General features: G+C 39.0%; 1 long non-coding RNA gene across 1 annotated transcript; it reads right to left on the minus strand.

The window, feature by feature from the left end:
- Positions 1–19,588: 19,588 nt before the first annotated feature.
- Positions 19,589–26,533, minus strand: LOC115636455. Its single transcript, XR_003996943.1, has 3 exons — positions 26,461–26,533; positions 19,748–19,876; positions 19,589–19,624 (listed from the first exon to the last, which is right to left on the minus strand). It is a non-coding gene; the product is annotated as an uncharacterized LOC115636455 (long non-coding RNA).
- Positions 26,534–27,446: the final 913 nt, after the last annotated feature.

The raw sequence follows: 27,446 nt of genomic DNA on the forward strand, positions 1-27,446 counted from the left end.
ATTAATGGTTAATCAAAGACAGGCTGAAGGGATAATCTTATCTACAAATCACTGGCTAAACTTGATGCTATTACGTTGCAATATAGTTTCCAACTCTCATAACTTTGCTCCTAGCATGGAGTATTAAAACTTTTTCAGAGTGTCTGAAAAGCATGCTTCTGATTTAGTAACTTTGAATGTACTGAGCAGCTGTGGCTCCTATTGACTTCAATGGATTTATGGGTGCTAAGTATTTACAAAAACGAAGCCACTCTTATTAAAGAGACTAAAGAACGATTTAGGAGCCTAACTTTGGCCACCCACACTTTCTTAACACATTCTTTTTCTCCATTAATTTGCTTAGTAGTTAAGCTTCTCCCCTCAGACTCACTTATAAGACTCAGCCTGATCCTTTGGCCAAAACTTTGGAGACCTGAGATGTTGAGGGAACAACTTTTCTCCCCTATTTTTTTTCCATCTCATTTCTACACAGTCCTAAACTCCCAAGCTAGAGCTGTGCCAACTGAAGTGTTTTTGAGTCACAAGGGCTTACAAGAAACGGTTATTTGGTGTCTATTCATGCAAACTCGCATCTTATGTTGATTTTCATCTGGTTTAAACAGAGAGAGGAAAATTTTGCCAATTCATGGTTAACTTTAGCAAATCTTTCCATGGCCCTAGGCTGTTGCAGAACCAGAAAAATGGCTCTTACCTTTTACTCCCCATTGGATATTTTCATATTACAGTGTTTTGCGGGCCCAATGAAATCTAGTGGCAATAGTTAGTCAAATGGCCTTTGCATCTATGGTATTGGTTTGGATACATTTCTAGCTGGAAAGAAAGACTTAGATGCAAGTCACTTGTAGAAACAATTGTTACTTGACAAGATTTCAAAACCAAAACTGAATCTGAACCCTGTGGGCCAGATTCTCTATCTCCCTGTATCTCGTGCAGTTTTCTGCACCAGTGGAAAGTGAGTACAAAATGCAACCAATTTTGACGTAGTATCATTTTACATTCCCTTTACACCCACTCTGCACTGGCTGATATGACTTCATAGGATTCAGCGCAATGAAGACTCTAGAGTTCAGGTCCATCCTAGATATAGTGTTGATGTTCTAAACCACAAGAAAGAATATATATTATCACTTATTGTCTAGACTAACTCATTTCTTCTGGGCATTGTGGAAAGTGCATATCTTTATAGAGAGTCCTGAGTAATAGCGGGCCTGGAAAGAGACTAACAGTTTTGGTGAGTAGCAGCTTGAGTAACTTTTTTTTTTCCCTCCAGAGTGGCTTGTACTATATAAGTATAGGGTAGTATTCCTTTAAATACTTTGAGCCCTTGAGTGGCATTCACTGTGTTCTGTGTTTTAGAAACCTACAAAAACCAGTCAGAGCAGCCACTGTATGTAGCTAGGCCTTGCATGTTTCTGTGTATTTAGTGAGCACTTTCCTTTGGGAGCTAATTTTACTAGCATGTTTTCATTGTGTAGTCAGTGAACGACACCGTATAACTCTCTAGATCTAGAGTGCTGTGCTTTAATTTTTTGCAGATTGCTACCTGTGCATTTTGGGCCAAATCATAGTCTCTTTGAAAATCGGCCATCACCTCTTAAGAAAGCAGGGTGTGAATAATGTCATATTTAGCATACAATTGTGACAGGCTGTACCCCTATGTTTTGCCCTTTTATAGGACTATGATACATCTTGTATCAAGTGTGCCTTGTGAGGTATCATTTGAAAACTCATATTTTGCTGATCATTATTGTCCTGGTAAAATGTGTGGCAACGTTTTATATAAAGTTATAATGTTCTGCTATGTGATATCAAAGTAGCCACAAACCAGTTCCCCAGACACAAAAGTCTAGCCAGCGCATCAACAAAATCAAATGGACTATTATTTGGTTAAGTGGCCATTCTTTGGCAGGAACAGCTGGGGGCTCCCATCCACCCATATTTTCTGTCTCCTGAATCTCGGCTGGAGATGACCGTCAAACCAAAAGGAAAAACATAAGATGGAAGAACAAAGGCCCCAAATCATCTCTCTTTCATCTCAACTCACAGCATCAACAACCCTTGAAGGACAAAGAAAGCATGATTGGGAAGGGATGCTGGCTGACAAGTCAGCCAATTAGATTGCTATAACCTGTGGTGAGAGAGACTTTTTGCTTTGAATCCACTCTAAAACACAACTACTACCTACCTTAACAAACTACTTCTAATTTCTTGTAACCAATTATGACTTATGCATCATTACTTGTAGTCATCTAAAATCTATCTTTTGTACTTTCTAAACTGTTTTTATCTAAACCAGTGTGTTTGGATTGAAATGTTTGGGAAACTCCATTTTGATATTCACAAATCTTATCTCATTGTCTACTACTAAAATGACGGACTTTCTATAGAGTTTGTATAGTCCAGGAGAGAGCTGGGCAGTACAAGACATACATTTGGTGGGTGGGGGGAGTCTGGAACTAAGAACTTGCTGGTGTTGTTCTGCAGTGTAATACAAGTATGGCCAACTATAGCACTCTTGCAGAATAACGGGGTAATTTACATGCTGGAGGCTGTGTGAGAGCAGACCAGGAGTAGTGGCTCCCACTGCAAAGCAGTGTAAAAGGCACCCCAGTTTAGAGAACTGAGGGGACACATCTGTTCATCAGTCCAAATTGTACCCTGGGTAAAGTCACAAGAGTGTGTTCCTGTAGTTGTTTTCAACCTTAATAACCCTTTTCGTGAATACATGGACCAGATGCCTCTCAGTAGATTACAACTCTTTTTTAAAATTTAGGATGTTCAACTCTCTCCCATAAATGAAGAAACACACTCTTGTGGCTGGCACAATATCTATTAGTGATGTAATTGATTCTTATTTAAATGAAAATAGCCAATGAACAGTCCATATTTGATGGCAGAATAGAATTTAATTGTAGATAAATACATGTAGTTTTCAAAACTCCAGCTCTAACAGCTGGCATAACAAGATATATGCTAAGGTGTCATAGCATTGAGTCACGTTTGTAACAGGAATATTTCTGAAGTACTTAAAATCCAATGATACTAGGAACAGTAATTCTAGTCTATATACATAAGAGTGAGAGAAGGAAGTTAAACTTTGGATCTAATCAATCCTTCGTTAGTTGTTTAAAGAAATCTGTTGAAAAGTTCTCTAACTATACTTTTTAACACCAAAATATTTGGTTTGTACTTTTAATCGCTTGGCAAAGAACCCACCTGGCAACCTAAAGCCATATTTTGTTTCTTGAGTCATAGCTGAATTTTTTATTTTTTTGGTCTGTGGAATAGTGCTGTAGGGACAAATGTACAACAACATAGGGGCAAACTAGGTCATTTGAAAACTAGCTCTTGGGCCATGTCTGGATTGTGAATGAGTTCATGATTTTTTTTTAGTATAAGGATTTACAGTTCTCCCATTGAGATTATGCTTCCTGCTTTAGAGGGATCACATTCACTTAGCCAACAACTGCCTTTAGGCAAGCAGCATATAACTGTGCCCTGAACAGCACAACATTTAACTTTGTGGGAACTAGTGTGCAGGAAGTGGAGTGGGAGGAAGAATCTGTTACTCTGTTAGCATTAGTGATATTTTTTGCTCATGCCACTTTTCTTTTGACTTATTATTCAAGAACCTCATGTTGAAATATTATGTATATTAGGGTAGCACTTAGGAGCTCCAGTCATGGCTAGGATCCCATTGGACTAGGTGCTGTGTCAAGAGTTGTGTTGCTAGGTTGTCTTTGCTATTTTAACCTGAGTTAAGAACACCCGTTTATTTATTTGTTTTTTGCAGCAAAGAGGGATCCTATGTATGGCAGATACCTAGAAAGGGACTGTCTGGACCAAAGTAGGATTTATCACAGTTCATGAAGGCTTTCATTTTACTGCTATCATGGTGCTTTTGGGGAAAGTTGGTGTTCAATTTATTTTAGAATAACTAAAGCTCATGAGATTTTGCTAGTGCACATTAGGGAGCCATATATGATCTCAGCAAACTTGGAAACCCAAATGCAAAATCTTAAGGCATCCTGTAGCTTTGTGAAATACCTCTGGGTATTATTTTTTCCCCTCATCTGTGAATTTATTGGTGGTCATCCTATTTTTTGTCCATTTTTCTTCTCTCACATGCACCATGCTGAAAGGGTTATTTTTAGGCCAAATCTGATAAGGATGTTATTGCCCTCTTCCACGACCACATGGCTAGGGTAAAAGAGACAGGCTTAAGTGCTCAGAACTTTTCATTTCCCACTGGAAAACTAGGCAATATGCTTTTTTACAAAGGCTTTTTAAGAGCCGGGAAGTGGAGATGAAACTTGAAGGAAATTAGACTGTATGCTGTATTCCCTGGGAATACAGATGTCAGGCCATGCTGTTCATACCTTGCAGTTTTTTCTGGAACAACCCTTAGGTAATGAAATTCGCTGTTACTCTGGTCATCTGTTACAAAACCTGTTCAGGAACCATCAGCCACAAGGAGGCAAATGATTAGAAGAAATAGCTGGCAGTACTGCAGATCAATACACCAGCAAGACTGTAGGTCAAACACTCAGCCTGATTCTCATTAACAGTAAGGCACCTCTGCATTGCTTTGGCACTATAAAGACATCTTTAAAGTAGCCATAAGTGTAACTTACACATCCTTTAAGGTCTCTTTACACAGTGTAAATAAAAATTAGGCTCTTAACACTGACACAAGAGAAATGCTAAACATTGGGGCCAAATTCAGCCTTTGAATATGCTATTACCAATCCCAGAAACTTTAAACAGGGCTTATTATTATTATGGCTGATTTTTGGCCCCCAGTGTCAAGTATAGATCAGCATTAAAACTGGCCAAAAAATATCATTCAAAATAAAAGTGTGCAACTCCTGATTTCTCTCTCCCCCACCCTTCTCCCCAGGGCTTGTAGGCCTAACAAAATGCACCCTAACTCTTGGGCAGAAAAAGTCCATTGTAATAAGCAAGATTGAGCAATAAAGCAGATTTGTTGTAAACAGCCTGTTGTTAAACAATTTCCGCTCAGAGCTTTGTCTGTGGCAGTCCCTCAAATGAGATCTTGTTAAACTGATGTGTCAAGCGCAAGGAAATTCCAGAAGTAGTAATGAATACGGACTTAAAATGAAAAAAGTGCAAAGCTTCTTTTAACTGCATGGCTTACTTACTGAATCATGAACTCAGGAGTGTGTCCTATTCATGAGGGCTGCTTGGGTGGCTTCTCCACATAACCCCTGCACAAAAGAAGCAGGCAATTTGCCATTCCCCCCCACTCCACTCCTCACAATACCCTTTTAAGCTCTGCAGAGGCCTTACACCTTCTGGGTGGAGATACTGGCTGTGAAAAATCTCAGCTATCTCCATTCTCCCCCTCAACTCCCACCTCTAAATTCCATGGCAGGGTTTTGAGAACTCCAAAGATCAGGGTGTTCAACAATAGGCTTTTGGTTAATATTCCCCTCAACATATCCAGATGGTTTGATTTTTGAGGTCTGACCATAAAGATGAATTTGTCTTAGAACAATGCGCTGTTGAAATGGTCTTACTCTTTGTAAAGTATCATTCACACTATGGTGGTGTTTTAACATGCAAGAAGACAGATCCCATCCCTGAATGATTTACAGTCTAACATGGATAATTCAAAGAAAATAAACTTTTGGTCAGAGAAGAGATAAAATTAAAGGGAAAGAGGATGGAGCTTTGGGGGAACTGGCACTTTCCCTGGAATCAAGTGATTTGTTTGTAGTAGAGTTGGCTGAATTGTTGTTTGTACAAAGTGAGGAACATAGGTAAATATAATGGAAAAGATTTTTAACAATCAAAAAAAGTTTGAAAACTTTGTTTTGAAAAAATATTTTTATTATTATTATTGTTTGTGAGCACTCTGTCACTCTTTGGAAGAAGAAGGAGACATTATTCTCTTTCCTCACAAAAGGAATCCATAGTCTAGTTTAAACACAGTTTGGGGAACAACAAGGGAGTTGCAAGTTCTACTCCTGCCACTGACTGGACTTAAAAATTACCAACTATTCAGCAAATCGTTACTCCAATTTTATAGAGGGGGGGGGGGGAAATGAAGTTTAGCAAGGAAGTGACCTGTCCTTCTGAATGCCTTGATGCGGAATGAAGGCTGTGTGATTAAATTGGCCTTTTTAAAAAAAGATAAATTGAGTGCTTTACTTGACCCATTTTCACATCTCACATGGAAGCAACCTGCTTGGAACATAATGTCTGTTTTTGAATTTGGGTCCTTTACATGACAGCCCTTCATGCAACAATTGTGTGATCAAGGCAGCTGCTGCACTTCTAATTTTCTCAGAAATGTAACAAAGCATGAGTAATCTTCAGCCTTTGCTCTCGAGATACTGTACGTATTCTTTCATGGAGAAAGAGCCGAGCAAATGCACACTAATGGCAAACTCTATTGTCTATAATGTGAGCCATTCAGACTTGACATAGTTTTTGATTTGTAGAACTAGGTGACACATACAGTTTATTACGTGTCAAGAAAAACGTAATCAAAATAACAATGTTGCATAGTAACGTGAAGTACTAGTATCTAAGGATGTAGTTGCTAATGTATTGTACATGCAGCTAATTCGAAAGGCTAAGATGAACAGACATTCCAACTTCTAGGATTTACCATTCAAACATACTTGAACTGGCATGACAAATGCAATAAAATAATTCTTTCAGACAAGTTTAGAGAGAGGTATTCTCAAAAGACAGAATTCTGGCTTCCAGTCACATAAAGCTTACACTGTCAATAACACAGTGAAGGAAGGCATGAATGAATTTTATTTCATTGGACAAGTGACTTGGAATACAGATAAGGCAGGGGGAGCATATAAACCTTTAAATAAATGTTTTAGCACTGCCTGGAAAGGAAGAATGCAATTGATTCCAGTCTTTCCTGACAGGAAATCAGTTCCTCTAAAACTCTTGGGGCAACAAATACTAACTAAAACAGTCTGTTCCTAATAAAATACTTAGTCACAAATGACAACATTTTATTTTGTTGTAATTAATAGGCTACAATTAATGCAGTACTTACGTTGCAGTTTAATTGAAATATTACATAGCACTCCTACAAATATGGTACAATATGAAATCATTGCTTCATTATAACTTTAAGAAGAGCCTAAGGAAAAATATGAAGTTATGAGATCTTAAAGAGAAATATACAGCAAAATACCAGATGGAAATTAGTGTTATGGATACAAAATATTCTGTTGATCAGAATATTGTAAAGCATATTTTTGGTTTAACTGGCATAACCATAAACAGTTAATAGATGTTGCTTAGTCACGGGCTAGTGATTTCTATAACAATGTTCCCCTTGTTTAGTGGGTTGTATTTTTACAGTATAGTTGTCTGCATTAAAATCTTGACTTTTTCTCCTTTTGTCTATTGAACCTGAAGACTACTGCAGTCATGATCATTACTATTAAAATCTTTTCCATTTCTGTTTGAAAACAAACACTGCCTTATATGTTGAAAGGGTTCACCAGGCAGCACTTCAGAATTAGTGTGTGTGGAGCTTCTACGAGAAAAGTCCAAATCAGTTTCATTAATAACTGAGGTACAAATCTAACTCAATTACTACCTTGAGCGTCACTGTCTTTCCAAAACTAAAACCAGCTTGTTAAAATTCACAAGTCAAAATGCAAAATCTGTAGTTTTTTTTGAGGAGCTATAATAAATGCAATGGGATGCCCTACTCCAAAAATAGACTGTACTCGTCCTCAATGAATAATATGGATTTCAAATAAAATGGAATTTGCAGCAACTCATAAATCACCTCCAATTTTCATTCACCTCACTTCTCTTATCAAATATCCTCTGTCTATTATGCTGTTTCCTTAGTCAATATGAAACCAGCTCAAAAGTCAGAATTAGGCCTAGTCTGCACTTAGAGCTATGCTGGAATAAGTTTTTTATCAGTCAGTCATGTAGCAAAACATACACACAGTGACAAAATACCCAAGATTCAACTATGCCACCTCATTCAGGAGATGGTATTGCTACCCTGGCAGAAAACTCTGATGGAGGCTGCATCTCCCCTAGGGGCTATTTTGGCACAAGCTCTGCAATGTGGACATAGCTTTAGAAATTGGCAACTAACAGAATGAAATTTAATATTCACTGTTCTAAAATGGGGTAATGTATCAAAGCTCAGGTATATCAGACCTATATTCTAAGAGTTGACAGAGTGGTAATGATCCATATGTCATCCTTATCTAGCCAAAGCTAATATCGAGAAGTATTCTCAAAACCTTTCTGCCCCAACTATAGAGCCATGACAGGAAACAGTAACTTTAGAACAATCCACTAATTATAAATTAATAGCCAGAAAAAGTGAGTAATCAATATACATTCCTACAAAAGGAGGCTATTGAATTAAAACAGGTGCACCAATTGTTCCAGTCCCTATGACTTCAATCAGCTGGCTAAAAATAGATGTTGGTTCAATAATTAATCCTCCAAAGCCCATTTACATGTGATTCCTTGAGAGAGGAAACAGTTAAAAATGAATCTAAATTCAAGGGCAGTTTCAAGAAGCAACAGCCAATTGTCATTTAACATCCTACCTCTAAAGTTAGCTGTCCTAAAATGTCTACCATAGAGCAGTCGGAAGCATACCCTTGCACGATTTAATGATGATGTTTTTATATTCTAGTGCTCTATCTCACGTTTTTTGGTTTATACATTGTCCTGGTTCAGAGAATTCACTTAACTGAATTTCTTTCTATAGTTCAATTGCTTGTCAACTATGAAACATTTGCTTTAATGAAGCATTGAGCATCTTCTATAGTACCCAAGGTTATTTTGAAGTAGTCACAATATTTTCAGTACTATACAGTTCTTTTCTAGATACACCTTTCAAATAATAATTTCAATGCAAATTAATTTCATCACTCCCAGTGTTGAGATGTACCCTGTCTTCATTTCTGAATCTTTGACAGAGTTCTTACCATCCTGCAAAACAAAACAAAAACCCACACTACAACAAAATGCAAGTCATCCTTTTCTTTGCCTCTCTGTTCTAGCAGCCATATAGTCTATAACATCTCTATTTTCTCACTGAGAGTTCTGTTTTGTTGATACATGATGTTCTTCAATGGCTACATTTATCCTTTAAGCCCCACACATAAAATCACAATCTGTTAATTAGTTGATTAGAAAATTCTGTCTGGATTAGGTATGTGTGCAGGATTCTGTTTATTGAAATTGACTGACTTTCCTCTTAAATGAGCTCATTACAGCTAACATATAACAGGGCAACTTCAGACACAGGTTTTTTTTTTCTTGTGATTTATTCCTAATATGGGCCTGTGTAGTAAAGTTCAAATCCAGGTCCCAGGTTTTCCAAAATTCAAGAAGTTTTTTGGAACTAGTATTTTTGGTCAAAACTCTTCTCTGCTTTGATTATTGCAGAATCCTGACCCCATTAAAAGGTTTAGTGGGAACGATATTTGGCATTGTATGATTTCCTACCACCATGTATCTTTAAGAAAATGCATCAGGAGCTCAGAACATTCAAAAATCCAAATTTGCTTTTCATTATACCTGATGCAACAGACTGGCTTTGAGTGGAACTAGTCTAAAATCAACTTTGCAGCAATCTGGGTAGCTGCTACTTAAATGGCTATGCCTCAGTTTGGACCATTAGCAGACCATTATAAATAAAGCATTGGTTAACTGCATGAAAACAAAACTTAAAAGCATTAAAATGTCAAGTTTACGTACAGGGTGGAATAGATTTATACAGTTATCCAGACTTCCAGCTTTTATGCAATTATTCTGAGATCAAAAGTGCAAGACTTTAATCCATCATTTAAAACTCCTTTAATACGATTGTCCTAAATACTGTCTGTAGATTCAGGGAGATGTGGAATTACACCATTAATGCATTATAATTTTTGATACATATTCCATGTGGTTCACTAAAAGGCTAAGGGCTTTCTAATGATAGTAAGAGGTGCAACTTGACATTGATGCAGAAGAAATGCACTCAAGATATTTAGGGACTGTTTGAAGGCACAATTTTAATATTCCAGCACCAAAAGTGGAATTTCTCTGCATATGCAGGAGTAAAATTAAAATGTTTTAGAAAATAGAACCTTTACAAAATATCTTATCACAGTGATAGTTTCTTGTTACAAGAAAGTAAATGAAATGTATTTAATTGTTACAACATGTCCAGTGCTACTTTGCATGGCTTTTCCCCCCTACCTGCAAGACCATTAGTGCTATCACAATATCACATGCAGACAACATAACTACCGCCCTTATCAGCTGACTTTTAAACAAAGGCTTCCTATTTCTGAAAATTCCCTTATGCTACAGCTAGTGTTGTAATAAACCTTGAAATCACTTATCTTACGGTAAAAACAAGTTCTTAACAAAACAAGAACTACTTAGAGTTGACAGGACAAACCATGCAAATCTCTCTCAGTGGTTTTCCCAAACAATCCCCCCTTCCACTGTAGATCAGTTTCTATTCCTAACATTTTCATTAAAATCTAGAACTTTTTCTCAATAATTCATCTTCCCATGCAGCTTAGAAATGATGGTCTGCTGTTTCCGGCAGTACAGTTGGCTGCTGTGGAGAACTGAAGTGATGAATTAAAAGCAGCTTCAGAAATCTTTTTATTAAAAAGCTTAAAATTACCTTTGATTTAATAGATTATAAAGCCAGAAGGCACCATTAAGGCTATCTAGTTGGAGCTCCTGTATAACATGGGCCCTAGGACTTACTGCAATTAATTCCTGTTTGAACTAGAGCACATCCTGGAGAAAGTCATCCAGTCCTGAGCCCATTTAAGGTAGGCTAGAGTGGGGATTCAGAGTCTAGGTCCTGAGTTCCCTAGGTTGCCAGACTTGCACCCTATTATGGTATTCTCCTATTCTTCATACAGGGTATTTGTTAGCTCCCTTAAAATCCCATCATTTCCTGAGGCTCCTTGCCTAGCTGGTCCCAGTCCTCATCCCAGCTGAGCTCTCTCCCTAGCTAAAGAGAGCTCTGTGATAATTAATTGGTCAAAAATATTTAAAACAAAACAAACTCATTTTGAGGTGGTGGAAAAATCATTGAAAGGGTTTCCCATTTTTTGACAAGCTCTGGAGTTCAATTTTTTTTTTAAATGTCCATTTTGGAAAACAGCTTTAAAATAGAAATTAAGGGGTTTTTTATGGGTTTTTTTTCCCTAACTGCCTCTACATTGCATGTATTGAATGGGATAAAGGGAACTCTTAGACTCCTTTGCTTAATTATAGAAATGTTTGTAGTAATAAAAAAGAACTAATTAAAAAACAGAAATGCTTCTCAAAAGAATAACTAGACTAATCCCTTGGTGAGACTAGGGTGACCAGATGTCCCGATTTTATAGGGACAGTCCCGATTTTGGGGTCTTTTTCTTATATAGGCTCCTATTACACCCCAGCCCTGTCCCGATTTTTCATATTTGCTGTCTGGTCACCCTAGACTCCATTGTACTTGTCATTGACTTCAGTGGAGATCTCTGACCCACTATTTGTTTCCGTTGATGAACCCGCTACTAAAATGTTAACTCTGCAGTGGTTTCACAAAGTAACTAACTTGTCTGCACCACTCAACAAATAAAATGAAATGAAGTACAGCTCTAAAATAGTGCCTGGCCTGTAGTTAAAACACCCAGCTATCCCCAGATAAATCTCACTGTCCATCCAGTTCAATTTACTGAGGCCAATGAAAGACCCAAATAAATGCTCAACTATAATTGGGGTTATGAAGCAAGTATTCCTGTAAGGCAGGGGACTTGTTCGATAAAAAGGACTTGTATAGCTGGAGGGGATGATTCTGAGCACATAACAGACCTGGGTAGATTTGTAGTGATGGTTTTGCCGCATAACTCACGTTGACAATCCTTCGCACATGAAATACCACACTAGTATTCCTATGTTACCCGGAGCACTGAGGGATGCTTCTCTCCTCTTTCACTCATGTCAGTAAGAATGACCTATAATCTGACCTCTTTTTCTTTAAGACAGCAATGTCAAATTCTAAACTCTTCTTTACAATTCAGGTCAATATAGCAGCAACCGAGAATCTATCTGCAAAGTCCCAATGTATAGATCTGCCCAATTTGTTCCTCCGGGACACAGACTGGAACAAATGGTGATGTACAAACTGCACCACCTCAGGAGGCACTGTGACTCAGACAGTGACCTCAGAGTTGCAATTCTTCCCCTATTAACTGCCTGCTGCTACTAGGGAGACCAGATGTCCTGATTTGTACAGGGAGAGTCCTGTTATCTGGGGCTTTGTCTTATATAGGTGCCTATTATCTTCCATCCCCTGTCCTGATTTGTCACACTTGCTGCCTGGTCACCCTAGCTGCTATAGACCACCTGTCCATCAACACTGTCCTCCCCTACACTGGCTCAACCCATCTAGCCAGAGAATACAGCGTGAAGCTACAGCTCTTCCCATTCCTTAACCATTTGCTCCAAGGAGATTAATAGAGCTGCTTAGTTCTAAACACATGGACCTTAATGTCCAGGTAACTCTTGCTGGTATGTAGTCGGAGTTAAAATTAAACCAAGGGCTAGATTCTACTATTAAAGCTATCAGTTCACTTTCAGCTCCGCTGAGGTGGGGATGTTGAGAATTTTAGTCTAGGTCATGAGTGAAAATGAAGTGTATTCTCATCACAAGCTATCATAACTGTTCTTCTTGCTCTTACACCACTACCCATTTGCAATCTGGCAAAGTTAATTGAACTCACGGTGTAATAGGTGAATTAAATTTCTTGCTCTTTGTGCTGACTCCCCTCACTTTCTCTCCACTCACCACACACGCAATCACAGGCCACCAACGGATCCTTTTGTTTGGTGCAGTAGTTTGCCTGGGGAGTGCTGAGTTTTTATCATCCCCAGTTAAAGAATTCTTAGCTTTTGCTGGTCAGATCTGGTTGGGTTGGTGGACTGGGACTCCGGGGGCCTGACTTGGGAAGCTTGTGGCAGAGCCAGGATTTCGTGTGACCTTGAAGAAGTCACTTTTTTCCTCAGAGCTTTAGTTACAATTCTTTAAAAAGAGTGATACTTCCTTTTTCCCAACTTTGTCTATTAAGATAGTGAGACATTCACTGATGTTTACAGTGTGTCTGTACCTGCTTAGCACAATGGGGCCCTGACCTTCATGAAGGCTTCTAGACATGACTGTAACAAACAAACTAATGAATAGTACACGGAGACACTTTATGGTGTCAATCACACAATACGTTAAATAGACTAATCCTAGAGATCTGTCCAACTTTAATTATAATTGAAATATTTTATAGTAATTTCTCCTGCTCTGTTGTTCTTGCATGTATTAAAAAAAACCTAGATAATTCACAAGGATCAAAGCAATAAATATAGTATAACTTACACTCTTGATTGGGTTTTCTTTTATGGAGGGGATGTGGAAAAGGAGGCCTATAAATCACACTAACTGGTTAATACAACTGAGATACTGTATACTAAATCAGTAAGGCCTCATTTATTTCTAGTCTTAATTCTCATTTCCCCAAGGACCAAATAAATGTAAAACCTGATTCTACTGTAGTAACAATGTCTGCTCATTGAAAAGTCTTATGACACTGTGAAAGTCTGATTCCAAAGCATGCTGCGGGTGGGTGAGCCATTGCCAGTACTGACAGAGATGATGACAAGTAATTAAGCTCATAAAAGAGGTGGGTTTAACAATGAGAACTGTCCATCTGTCTTTCAGCAGCATTTTCTATTAACTCTTCTTAAATGCTTTTTAAAAAATGCAATTGTATTCAAAACTGGATTTTTGGCAGCTTCCTTTTTCACATAGGATTCACTCTTACGCCATCCTCTCACTGTGGCATGTGTATTGTTTGGCTTCCAACCACACACACTTAAACCCTCTTTTGGATTTGTTGAAAGGAAACATGAAAACACTTATGCAGCAGTTCTAGTGCCCAGTATCTCTTTCTAAACATTGGTCACCTTTCACCATGATTAGTGAACTCCACTTTTTTTAATTTAAAGAAATAGAACAATACTTTCTGGTTTTCCTATTGTCTCCCTCCCCTCTGCAAATTCCTTCCAGCCCCATACAAGGGCCATCTGGTTCCCCCCATTGTATAACTGATTTTACATCACAGGCCTTCACATGGCATAAATTGTGACTGTTTCATGAACGCTACGGGTGAAACTTTTAGCCAGACTCTCAACTGGTATAATCAACATATCTTTATGGAAATCAATGGAGTTGTGTTGATTTATACCAGCTGAGGATCTGACCCATTGAGTTAAGAAGGGGATTGGATCTGAATCTCAATCTGTTTCTACTCTTTCTATAAAATGTTGTACGTTCCACTCTTGGGTAGTTGTCTACACTAGTACATTCCGATGTGTTATTTTATCATCACTTTCCACAAGTGTAAATGGCAACACATGGTGCAAGACAGTGGAGAATTAGGCCCTGTGTGTGCCAATACTAGGTAATAGACTACTACTATAGCTAAAAAAATCGTGCATGTAGCATGTGTAAAACATACTTCCTCTATATTTATAAGTATAGGTTATACGGAGAGAGATGTGAAGTAGGGTACAAATGCCCAGTTTTATGGACAGCAGGGAAAATCTGGGCACCCCAAAGAGGAATGAGACATGAGTTATGCATCATGGAAAGGCAATCTGAAGACAGTCAGAGAGCCAGTTACACAGATTACAAGGTGTCAAGATTCCTCCCCCACTCTGAACTTTATGCAGGTCCCCACATTTGTACCTTAAACTCCTCTAAGCTTAACTACCAGCTTAGATCTGGTCTCGCTGCCACCATCCAGATTTTTGAGTACCTAGAACACACTCTTTCCCCCCAAAACCTTCCCCTCCCTGAGTAGCCTTGAGAGACTTCTTCACCTAGTTCCTAGTGAAGACAGATCCAACCCCTTGGATCTTAAAACAAGGAAAAATCAATCAGGTTCTTAAAAAGAAGGCTTTTAATTAAAGAAAGAAAGGTTAAAATCAGGATGGAAAATAACTTTACAGGGTAATCAGATTTATAGAGCCCAGAGAAACCCCCTCTAGCCTTAGGTCCAAAGTTACAGCAAACAGAGGTAAAATCCTCTCAGCAAAAAGGAACATTTACAAGTTGAGAAAACAAAAATAAAACGAACACACCTTGCCTGGCTGTTACTTACAAGTTTGAAATATGAGCGACTGGTTCAGAAAGATTTGGAGAGCCTGGATTGCTGTCTGGTCCCTCTTAGTCCCAAGAGCAAACAACCCCCAAAACAAACCAAAAGTCTTCCCCCCACCAAGATTTGAAAATATCTTGTCCCCTTATTGGTCCTTTGGGCCAGGTGTTAGCCAGGTTTCCTGAGCTTTTTAACCCTTTACAGGTAAAATGATTTTGGTGTCTCTGGCCAGGAAGGATTTTATAGTATTGTACACAGGAGGGCTGTTCCGTTCCCTTTATAGTTATGACACAAGGATTGCATGAGAGAAGGTGCTATGTAGCCTAGTGTGGAGAGACAGGGAAAGATGAGAGGACATCTGATGTTAGGGAACAGCCTAGAGATGGGGTCTGGAAGGAGGGTAGGGCAGAACAGTAGGGCGGAATTTGAAACAAGAGGGTCAACCCATCTCCACATACTCCATCACACTAACTTCTTACATCAAGAAATGGCTGAAACCATCACTTCAGTAAGCCACTGTTAATTGTTAGCAACTTCTCACTTTCAAACAGCGTGTCCTGTTAGGGAGAGAATTATTTTACTCTCTTGGGGCATTAGCTATATGCTGAAGGCTTGGAAAATAGCACACAAGTGTAAAGTTACTTTAAATTATAGCTGATAATTTTGAAAGACTGCCAACTCAGCATTTGACAAGACTTTGAGAACTTTACTCTGCATCTGCAACGCTAGTTTGATCAAAAACAATACACTTTGTGATTAAAATTAAAGCCTCAGAACTATTATATCTGTTACCAAAGAAACAAGATGTAATCAAGAATTGTTGTGAGAAGTCATATTTTGTCTATTGTAGCTTCTACATTATTTAATAGCCTCTTAAATTAGTTATTGGTTTAAACAAGATATGTCCACATATTAAGATGTGCAAACAAAAAAAATCTGTAGTCCTAAGATAAAACTTGAACATGTGTAATTTTAGCATCGATTTCCTCCAAAATAATTTTAGAAACCCTAATAGATTTCAACTAGCAGAATTACTTAGTTAAGCTAGAACCTTGCTGATCAAAATGGAGACCCCTCAACATGAATATTATAAAAACAATAATTTAATATGTATATTGTGCTGGTACTTAGCACAATGGGGCCTTCAACCTGGTTAGCCACTAAATACTGTACAAACATATGGTAGATACCAGCAGGAGGGGTAAGAAGCTTCCACAAATCCAACTTTTTTTCCTGTGGATGCAATTAGTAGCTGGTCTAAAGCAGTTGTTCTCAAACTTTTGTACTAGTGGCCCTTTCACACAGCAAGCCTCTGAGTGTGACCCCCACCCAATAAATTAAAAACACTTTTAATATACTGAACACTATTATAAATGCTGGAGACAAAGCAGGGTTTGGGGTGGAGGCTGACAGCTCGGGGTTGAGAGGTTATTACCCCTGAGGTAATAACCTCTCAACCCCCTGAGGGGTTGCAACCCCCAGTTTGAGAACCCTGGTCTAAAGAAAAACACTCTCATCGTTACTTGCTTCTCTTCCCCATAGCAAACCCAAGTGTAGCATTGACACAGCCTAGCTTTTCAGGAGAGGAAGGACAAAAGATTTGTGTGGTTGGTGGTCACTTCATCCCAGAGCTCTTTAAAAGAAGGGGAGGAGGTGAGTACTTGAAGTGTTTTAACATGTGGCTGTTACTTACTGCAGTAGCTAGACCACTATGCACACGCTAAATCAATTGCAGTAGCAACCAGAGGCCCCAGAGTGCTAGGGTGTCATACAAAGGGATAACAAACAAGCAAGCAAGCGTCCCTTCCCCAAAGTACTTACCATCCGAGGCACCACTCGTAGACTGAGAATGGAGAGACTGCCCATGGTTCTTGGTACAGGATCAGGCCTAAATTAAGATAAAATGAAAATGGATTTGAGTTGGATGGTAAATAGGCTACACACACACACACACACACACCCATAGAAATTGTTGACATTGTCCTGCCCCAAAAAACACCCTAAAATGGGGGGGTGAGGTTGCTTTTCCAACAAAACAAAGTTTCTGAGGAAAGCAGCCTGTGAAAATCTTTGCTTCGCTGAAAATCCATGGAAATTGTTTGTTTGACCAGCTGAAGTGTGGATTAAACACATACAAGGGGCTTTGACTGAGAGGGTGAAGGAAACTTTCTGTCTGAACTCAAAATTCAAACTGGGCCAAAGGGAAAGACTTCATGTCAGGTGGTGTGGCTAGGATAGTTATAATGGACTCCCTTAGAGTGGTTTATATAGAAACAAAGGAAAATATGTTAAAAGATCACTCTCTAAACTTAAGATCAGTTAAAAAATCAACTGTGGCATCTGGGGAAATAGGGAGAAAGAAAGATAATGGTTGTGTGACAGTGTGGGTGATAGGACTCCAGAACCTTCCCTTGAGGAAACTGGGAGAAAACCCCATTCATGCTATAAGAGTGAAAGTAAATGGAAGAAAATCTGGTTCTAATTATTTTCCATTCCAGCATTTATCCCATACAAGTGTAATACTCATTGGAGAGATGACCAAAAACACAACTGACTACTTTACCTGATAGACTACATCTTAAGGGAAGAGCTGTTCAAAATATGAAATGAAACTTTCATGAAAATGTGTGCAACATTTTGACAAAAAATGTTCAATTTCTATTTTAATGTTTTGAACAGCTCTAATTATATGCAAAGCTTCCACCAAGCAAAGAGTGCAATGTACTGTCCTGGATAAGCTGCTGATATTTGGTATAACTTTTGCATCATAATATTATTTGCTTCCTGGTCCTGGCCCCATTGCAAAATCCTAGATGTGCTCAAAAGTTGTATTGTCAACTTTTATAAACAAACTGTTTTCAGGAGGAAGTTAATAGGTACACACATCAAGCCTGATGACACCACTTGTGTTATATGATGTAGAAAAGAATATCTATTTTAGAATTCTCCTCAGATAGGTGTGATGTTTGTATCCAGACAAGACAAGTGGGACACTGTAAAATCATTCCAGAACAAAGGACACTCATAAATCTCTATCTGTTTCTTTCTTATGGGAACAAATTTATTCCTCTTCCATTTGTCATGATAATCTCAAACCTATCATACAGGTTCTAAATCTAATGATATTCTCTGTTGTCACATTGTATTATTTGGTATTGTAATTATGATGGAATGATTGCTTTTTACTGAAGCCTTATACCAAAATTCTTCTGTAAACACATCATAAACACTAGGTATGCTTTAATACAATAATCCAGAACCCTGTGAATTTCTCTTAAAGATCCAGATGTTCTTATTGCATAATTTGCATTGCATTTTATATTCAGTTGCTTGTTTCAAGAAGGATATAAAACTACTGCTCTCTCCTTCTCACATAATTTTTTAATGCAATACATAGCAGAAATACCTACTGTGACAGGTTGGATCACAGAAACCCTCTTGGGAGCTGCCACCCGATGTGCCAAGACTATTCTGCCCCTGCCTTCCCGCCTAGCTCAGGACTACAGTACCTGTCTTTAGGGTGACCAGATGTCCCATTTTATAGGGACGGTCCTGATATTTGGGGCTTATTTTATATAGGCTCTTATTACGCCCCACCGCCTGTCCTGATTTTTCACTAGCTATCTGGTCACCCTATCTGTCTTGCTGAGCCAGACACTGCCGTCTGCTCCAACAAAGACCCAGAGTCTGAATTACTTGCTTCAAAGCTACATGTTTACCTGAAAGCAGCTAACAGAAGTGTTCTTGTCTTTAACATTCAGATGCCCAACTCTCAATGGGGTCTAAACCCAAATAAATCCGTTTTACCCTGTATAATGCTTAGGTCTCCCACGGGCTTAAATAGACTCTCTTTTTGTGGTTGGAGACCCCCTCTCCCCCTCCTATGCAAAGTCCAGGTCCAAGATGGAGTTTTGGGGTCACCTGGGCAAGTCACATGTCCAAGCATGACTGAGTTCTTTATCAGCCAAGTCACATTCCTGGGAAAGCTTAGATGTGTATTGGTGTCTCCAAGTTCATTCTTACCTTAAATGTTTCTGGATTGGGCACTTACCGAGAAAAGATTGTTCTCAGGGAGCTGACCAACTGCTTCGCTACAGCCTACTTAGAATCAAACAAGTATGCAACCAATATTCATAACTTCAAATACAAAAATGATACATGCCTACAAATAGAATAAATACAGTCAGTAGATCATAATCTTTACGGAGATCTGTTACATGGCATATGTAGCATAAAACACATTCTAAGCATATTTCCATAAAGCCTTACCTCAGGGTTTCATTGTTTACTTTAGTATGTTCCATGGGGAAGTGGTAGATTTTCTCTCCGATACTCAGCTATGTCATGCATAGTATCCAAACAGTTGGAAGAATAGCCTTCTGGCTATTGAAGAAGATACCGAGTCCAGTCACCTCTGGGGTTTTTTTCTGGGCCTGCCACAAAAGTATTGTTGTTTTGGTTTGAACCCTATATAAACTCCCAGTGGGCATAACTGACATGTTTCCTTTGACTTCAATGGAAGATGAATTGTCCTTATCTTGCAGTCCTTTACTCACCGAAGTCATCACTAATGCCATATGTAGTAATGTTACGTAGCCACATGCTTTTCCTTTTATTTATTTCATTCTGGTGTGATTTCTCCAAATTTACTCAGAATCTGTAGCAGCACAGCAGTAGTCAGGCAGCTGTAAAATATACATATAGAATGAATGGAAGTCACCAATTAAGGCCAAGAAGGATTATTATGATCGACTTTTACTTCCTGCATAACAAAGACCATAGAACTTCTCCCCACCCCTCACTATTCCAGTATAGAGATCTGAACTTGACATTGTGTATATTTAGTAAGAAATCCTATCCTGATTTTAGAGACCTCAAGAGGTGTGGTAGATTATCTGGTGAAATCCTGCCTCCACTGAAATCTATGGCTAGGGTGACCAGATGTCCCATTTTTAAAAGGGACAGTCCCATTTTTGGGGACTTTTTCTTATAGGCGCCTATTACCCCTCCACCTCTTGTCCCATTTTTTTCACTCGTGCTATCTGGTAACCCTATCTATGGCAAAACTTCAGTTGATTTCAAGGGGACCTGATTTTCACCATCCATCTCTTATTCAGCTGTTCTAATCAATCAACAGTTGCCCAGGAATTCAAAAACGAGCTTGGTCACGTTTACATGAGCTGCAGTCATGCTCACAAGCTGGAGGTCATCTTCAGCTACTATTGCTCCTATCAGAACGAGGTTTTGTTCAAATCTCACCACTTCTGCAATATCACAATAATTCAAACCTCCTCCTGCACCCTAGCTTTCCATTCAGATATGCCCACTGCCCACCCCAGTGAATAAAAGGAAATGAACCACTCTCACCAGGAATACTGATAAGCAAATATCACCAGCGTATTATGATTACTATGCCTGCTTCTCCTGCTCTGGTGTTGTGGTAGGTTGTTCTGTTAAATTCCATTCATGGTGTTAATTTCATAGTTTGCCTTTAAAACTAGTTTCAAGGTGAATGAGAGGACAATGAGTTTGAAGCCAAGAATTTTGGGATGTCTTCTTCCCTAAGTCAAGTGCATTCTCAGCCAGTTGTTCTGCGATTACAAATGGGCCAGCCAGGAAGCATGGACAGCTCTCAAACGGGCTCACTTATCTAGCCCAAAAAAGCCATTTATCCAGTGATGCTCCTAGAAGGAACAGAAAATAGTAAAACACATTCCTTTTTAGTACCATGCTAAGCCTAAATTCACTGCATAAATCCATGTAAATCAGTGTTGTAATCATGAGACCAGAGCAAAATGTTATGCTAGCTTGCAGCCATAAATGTTTCAACAGAACTTTAAATAGAAACTATTTCAAGGGCTGACTGACGTAAAACCATCTTCACATCCAGTTATGAGTTGGGCTCTTCTGATTTTAAACGTCATTGTTCTCCAGCTACAGAAAATTTTTGCAAAGGACACATACAGCTAGATTCATGCCGGCTTCAAGTCTGGACATATCCCCATTGTGAAAGGTTCTAATTGCCGGTAATTAAAAGTAGGTGCAAAACTAGTATAAGACCAAGGAGACCACTTGTATCTTTCCTGTGAATCTGTGCAAGTTGGCACCCAGTACTACAAGTGAAATTCATACATGTAACCCTCTGTATAGCAGCATTAGTGAATATCTCCACTTCGGTCATGGGATGTATCTGCAGCTCATGTAAACGTAACAGAGCTAGTTTGGGGTCCCAAAACACTGAAGCCACAGTAGCACAGGTGAGCCCCACAACTAATTACCCAGGATTCCAGGCAAGCTTGTACAACTGGTACTGATGCATGCGCTGCTACAGCTAGACTGTTCTGATAGCTTTAATCCAGCTAGCTCAGATAACTAGGTGGTGTCTACAATAGCTGCAATCACACCTCCTGATTGCAGTCTAAACATATCTTCAGTCCATTAGCCGAACATCTGCTCCCCTTGTTATTTCCTATCATTTTTGCCAAAACTACACAAGGGGCTTAGGTATGAAATGATCTCAGCACAAAATAGAAATGACTAAGTCTTAACCCCAAAGGGGAGCATGCAAGAACAACAGGTGAATAAGCAAAAGGCAGCAACTTCAGCCTGTGTGTTTGGGGAACAAAGTATTAGCTTTGGAACAAATGCAGCTCCCATGTCAGGAACTGGCTCCCCTTGGTTTAAGTCCAAATCCACATCAAAACCTGATTCAGAATGAGGTTAGTTATCAATTCTGAAAAGTAGCTTCAGACTCTGGCCCTGATTTTCAGAGATGAACAGCTCCTATTGTAGACAATGGAAGGTGTTCAGAATTAGAGCTGGTCAGGAATTTTCTGACGAAGGGTTCTTGGCAGAAAATACAGATTCATCAAAACTGAAATGGCTCATGGAAAAGGGTCAGTTTCAATTAAGCTCCTGGTTTGGAAACAAAAATTCAAGATGTCACATTTTCAAAACTATTTTGTTTTAAAGCTTTAGTTAATTTATATGTTTTTAAAAGCTGAAATTGAAACAAAACATTTTGATTCACTTGATTTTGAATTATTTTGGATCATTGGTTCAAGAAAACTTTTAAGATATTGACTTTTCGACATGATTTGAGATGGAACATTTTTTGAAAACTCAAGCTCTCTCAGTACAGCTTTGAAGAAAGCACACTAGTAATGTTGCATACTGATCTATTTAATGGCAAGTTAGACCCCAAAAAGACTGTTGGGGTATTCACAGCTGTGTCTAGCTTTGTAGTTGTTCTACCTTCTTATTGCATTGAGTCAACTTGTGTAGGAAGAAATGAGAGTTCATACAATTTTTCACAACTGCAACACTATCAGAGAGAGCCATGTTAAACACACCACCTACTTGCATGCCTTATGAAACCAAGATCCATTACAACTATCAGACACTAGGAGTAATTATTACTAACTATAGATAGCTATAAGAAGAATTCAGTGTACTTGCAAATGTTCTCATAGCCCCTTCAACACAGAATTTATTTTGACTTAATCTCAGCTTGTTATATATGAAAAGCTGAACTAGTGATGGTAGGACATACAGTTGCTCTTTAAAAGAAGCAATTTTGTGCACTGAATCATCAAATTCTTTTGAGTACAACTTTTCACAAACCTGAACTTGTTTTTCCCCTTCTTGTTACCATAACTATCAGTATTAAAAGAAAGGCACCCTGTTCTCCCTCCCCCCAATGTGTGGTATGTTTCTCCAGTCTGCTATTCACAACTCATTAACATATAGGTTATACAACATCCTTTGCCACCCTTTGATACTCCCATTCTGAGCCACTCATACTTCTCGTTTATGAAGTTAATTTACCGAAGTTAAACGATAGCATATATTTTACGGCATTTTCTCACTGCAAACACAAGACATGTCAGGCCTCCCAGGGAAGAGAGGAACTCATTCTCTCTCACATATGTTGTAAAGGGGATTGCACTGGCATCCCTGCTGATTGCCGACTTGTGGAAAGAACTCCAGTCGGTGGTTAGCCATAACAGCATCCCAACCGTTTTGGAAACGGCTTATCTAAATAGAGATGTACAGAGGGCAGTTTTCTCCCTAATACTAATGCATTTTCAATTTATGCAATATAAAGTGCATTGGTCTGCAGTGTCCCCTGCTACCGATGATTAATAGCCCATAAGCTGCAATGGTCTACAAAGAAAAGTGCCAAAGGAAGCAGATGCAGCGGGTTTTATGTTATCATGACTGCAACAAACTCATTCAGTGGTGTCAGCTATGACTGCGGGATTCTGATTATGAAATATGATGCGTATTGAATTTAATGGCTCTCTCTGCCCTTCTGGTGAGTTCACTGCTTTCCAATGTCATTTTGTGTTCTCATCTGAGTGGTAATAAAAGGGAATATCATTGACTGTGCTAGCTCTGTAACCACTGTGTGTTTTACAATAAATTGTGTTTCAGGACCTTTCTACCCAGGAGAGCGTACAGGGCCAGAACGCAATATTCCCCAGCTTTGCTATGTGAGTGCTTTCTGTGAGAAGGTAGGAAATTATGCAGGGTTGCCCTTCTGAGGCATTCCTTATGTGACAGTCAGTTTTTTTCTAATGGTTAGGTAGTAAAAGGTCAGTTTGGATTGCAAATAATAAAAAATAAACAGCAGCTACACGGCAGGAATTATTACATTGTGATGACAAGGGGATAAAAACTGATCAAAAAAATTCTAATAAGCAGCTTAGACATCTGGAACTGCACGACTGGGTGGAAAGTTGGAGGAGATGGAATTCTGACATTTTGGTTCTATACTAGAAATGCAGGTGAGATAATTAACATGTCAGGGCCAGTAGGTAGTTTTAAAAGGGGATCTGGACCATAGAGCTGAGGCCTTACCTACATTTTGAAAGGTTTAGCTATAGCAGCAAACCCTTCTAGTGTAGACCCAGCTTAAACCAGCAAAAAAGTACTGAGTGAAATAAGCTATCCCAGAAAAAGTACATTTATGCCCATGTAATTGTGTAAAAATATATAAATATCATAACAAAAATCATAGACATTACTACACTGGCAAAAGTTTATAGTGTAGACCTAGTCTAACCTACTGAGAACAGAGATAGGAAGAAAGGCCTCTAACGGGGTTGCGTGTTTGAGTGGATTCTGATATTTTCACCTTCACTGCTCCAATCTGAAGCACTTGCAATTAATTCCAGTCTGATTACAGTGGAAATTCTAGAAGGCTCAGCCATGCACAGGACTGGGTACCTTATTATTGAACAGGGTCATGCTGACAAGGATGAATAGACAGGAAACCCCTTGAGTCCCTCCGATGACAGGTAATGCAGAAGTGCAAAGTGTCATAACAAACTGGTAAGAACTTCCCACTTCTGTCTATGCTGCAAGCAGTGGCCACTTGGAAGTTCATGACAACAGAGGGTTGGAACTCAGATTCTCTTGCTCCAAATTCACATCCGCTGCTACTTGAGCTGCTTCACCTTGAAACTTAATAGATATTGTAATTACCTGTATAACTCTGGCCCATCTTAGTGTAAGTTAAAAGGCCTTTTTACAAAGAATCTAGAAATGGACTTGCCTCTTTCAGGATAATACAGGAATGTTTAACCTTGTTTTCCTTTTTCTCTCTAGTTGGAATGCCACTGCTATTCTCTATCATTGTATGTATGAATACTTTAAAAGCTTAGCCTAAAGGACAAATGAGAATTTTCTTTTGTCCTTTCAGACTACACTTCATATATTTTCACATGAAAATGTATTTTAACAAGATTTAAAACCATTATATGTTTTATCAAGGCCTTTCCCTCAAGGGAGAATGGAAACACATTAACATTTAACATGGTGGCTCTGCCTCTTCCCCTTCTCTCTCCATCCCTTCATTGTTTGTTGAAAAGTAAAAACATCAGCCAGTAATCTCTGATCTGCCACAAACTGAAGTTATGAATTGGGGAAATAAAAGCAGGGCATTGTGGATCCCTTTGGATTTTGTCTTCCAAACTGTGAGTCTTCAAAAGCACTATGAATAGTCACTGAGGAAGAGGCGGAAGAAAAAGTCCTAAGAACAAAGCGATGAGCTGGAACATCAGCTTCCTTTTAAGCCCGCTGACCTGCTCTTGTGATCCTCTCAGTATGCAGCAGCAAGGAAGGGTCTCTTAAAGATCTGACGGCAAATAGCCCAGAAATGAAGGCAACAAACTACTTCTGAGGCGCAAAGCACCGCTGCCACTAACTGCTTTCAAAGGGGCTCTACACTTCTGAGAATCAGCAAAAGGAGTGGAGGTTATCTGGAGCCCATAAAGCAGCAGCTATCAATGATGGGCCCTCCCTGGGTATTCTGCTTTAAAAACTGGGTTTTTTTATGAACGCTGAGGCTGGCTTAGTGCTGAGAAGAACCATTTCAAGGGGAAATGAAATACCAAATGCTACCTTGAATGCACACTGAAAATGAGAGATGGCAAAGCCAAGCCATTAGTGACAAGGGGGTAAATAAAAAGCCTTACTGTTAGCAAAGGCAGATACAAGTCTCTTCTGGCTGCTAGGGTTCCTAACCAGAATTAAAAATCAACGCTTGTAACATTACTGGTTTGGGTGAGGTTTCAGCATCCCTTACTCATATCCCAGGATACAAGTGGTGGATGAGAACCAAGATGAAGTCCTGCCAATGCCCGGGAAGTGGGTGGGAGTTGGGGATGCTCTACTGTTTGCAAAGTCTGTTTCAAGGAAGGTTCAAAACTGTGACTCTGGCCCTGGTCCAGGAAAGATGAAGCAGCTGCTTATGTTCCATTGACTTAAATGGGACCGAAGCACATGCTTAGCTGTAAGCATGTGAGTAATCCCACCCCGGTTCAGCAAAGGAAACAAGCATTTGCTTGCATGCTTTTCTGAATGGAGGTCTCTATTCTGACCCTTGAACCTAGACTTCATTACCAGTCATGCTCAGCATTTTCCACAAAGTTGTGACTACCTTGGAATGGACAACCTGGGAGTTCCCCGTGCTATTATGCATCATTTCTTAAACCTTTCACTTGTCATATGATAAATCAACATTTGTAATGATCTCATTCCTTTCCAGGGATCCTGCAGTTTCAAATTAGCTGAACCTCACTCTCTTCAGACTTCTGCACTGGTCATTCACAAAGACATGGCCTCAGTGATTGTCAACAAATGCTCATCAGGATGAGTTAAAACCCATCAGCCCTGATGACACTGTCATACCAGCATTCTGATCAATCTTAAATGCTAGATTACTGTTTTTCTATTTGTTTGTTGAGATATTTTTGGCACCTACCGTGTCTGTCCAAGGCATGGTGTTTTCTCTCTCTCTTTTAAGGCCTCACTGGAAACTGAAAGGTTATGGTAGGGTAGAAAGGAATTCCATTTACAGTACTGTAGCTCATCAATCTAAAACAGAACAAAAATATTTCTTCCTTGGAGTCTGTATTTACCTTAGATGTTAAACTAAAATTGAAAAACTCATTTAGCAAGATATGTTTATTCTTTAAGCAGTATTCAGAAAGTGCTCTCAATTCATAACATTATGGACATAATACTACTAAACATTTATACAGCATTTTCACTGGTAGGTGCTTTAGAAAAGTGAATAAGCAGTAGTTACAGCTGAGTGTCAGAGGGAGTTAGAGCTGGGAATAGAACCCATGTCCTTTCCTTCCATCCTACTTCACCTCTGTTGTGACATGGCACTGTTATAACAGCACCGATGCGTCCACTCCAGCTGGCTGAACTATATTAAAGAGCAGTTTTAACTAAAATGATGATCACACACTGCTAAAAATGGTTAAAAGGGCAGCCTAGATAGCTCATAACCAGAGCATGGCGGGGAGGGGAGAAAGATTAATGTACTTGGAGTTTTCCCTTAGTATGCATGGAAGCTAGCACAAAGGCACTAATAATCTCTTCAAGCAGAGTATATTTTCCCCTGGGGATAACAGCTCAAGGATAGAAAGAGAATGTTGATATTATATAGGGACATTATCTCTTTTATATGAAAACTAACAATTTCAGCTCCTTCATGCAGGACTAACTACTTTAATCTTACCTGTGTGCTTGCACCTGTGTGAGGACAATTTAAAAGTGCCAGCAAAACACACTGCAAGGATTCTATCTTAAGTCTCCCAGTTTGCACTTAATTTGCTTTATCACATAGGGATAGGAATTAAAGGCCTTCTCCACAGTTTAGGCAGCTTGCCAATACCTATTTTATAGCAATAAAATATATACAAATTAAGGAATCTCATGTGGAAAATTCATTCAGCA

This window comes from Gopherus evgoodei, chromosome 17 (assembly GCF_007399415.2).
Source record: "Gopherus evgoodei ecotype Sinaloan lineage chromosome 17, rGopEvg1_v1.p, whole genome shotgun sequence".
Taxonomy (NCBI): domain Eukaryota; kingdom Metazoa; phylum Chordata; order Testudines; family Testudinidae; genus Gopherus; species Gopherus evgoodei.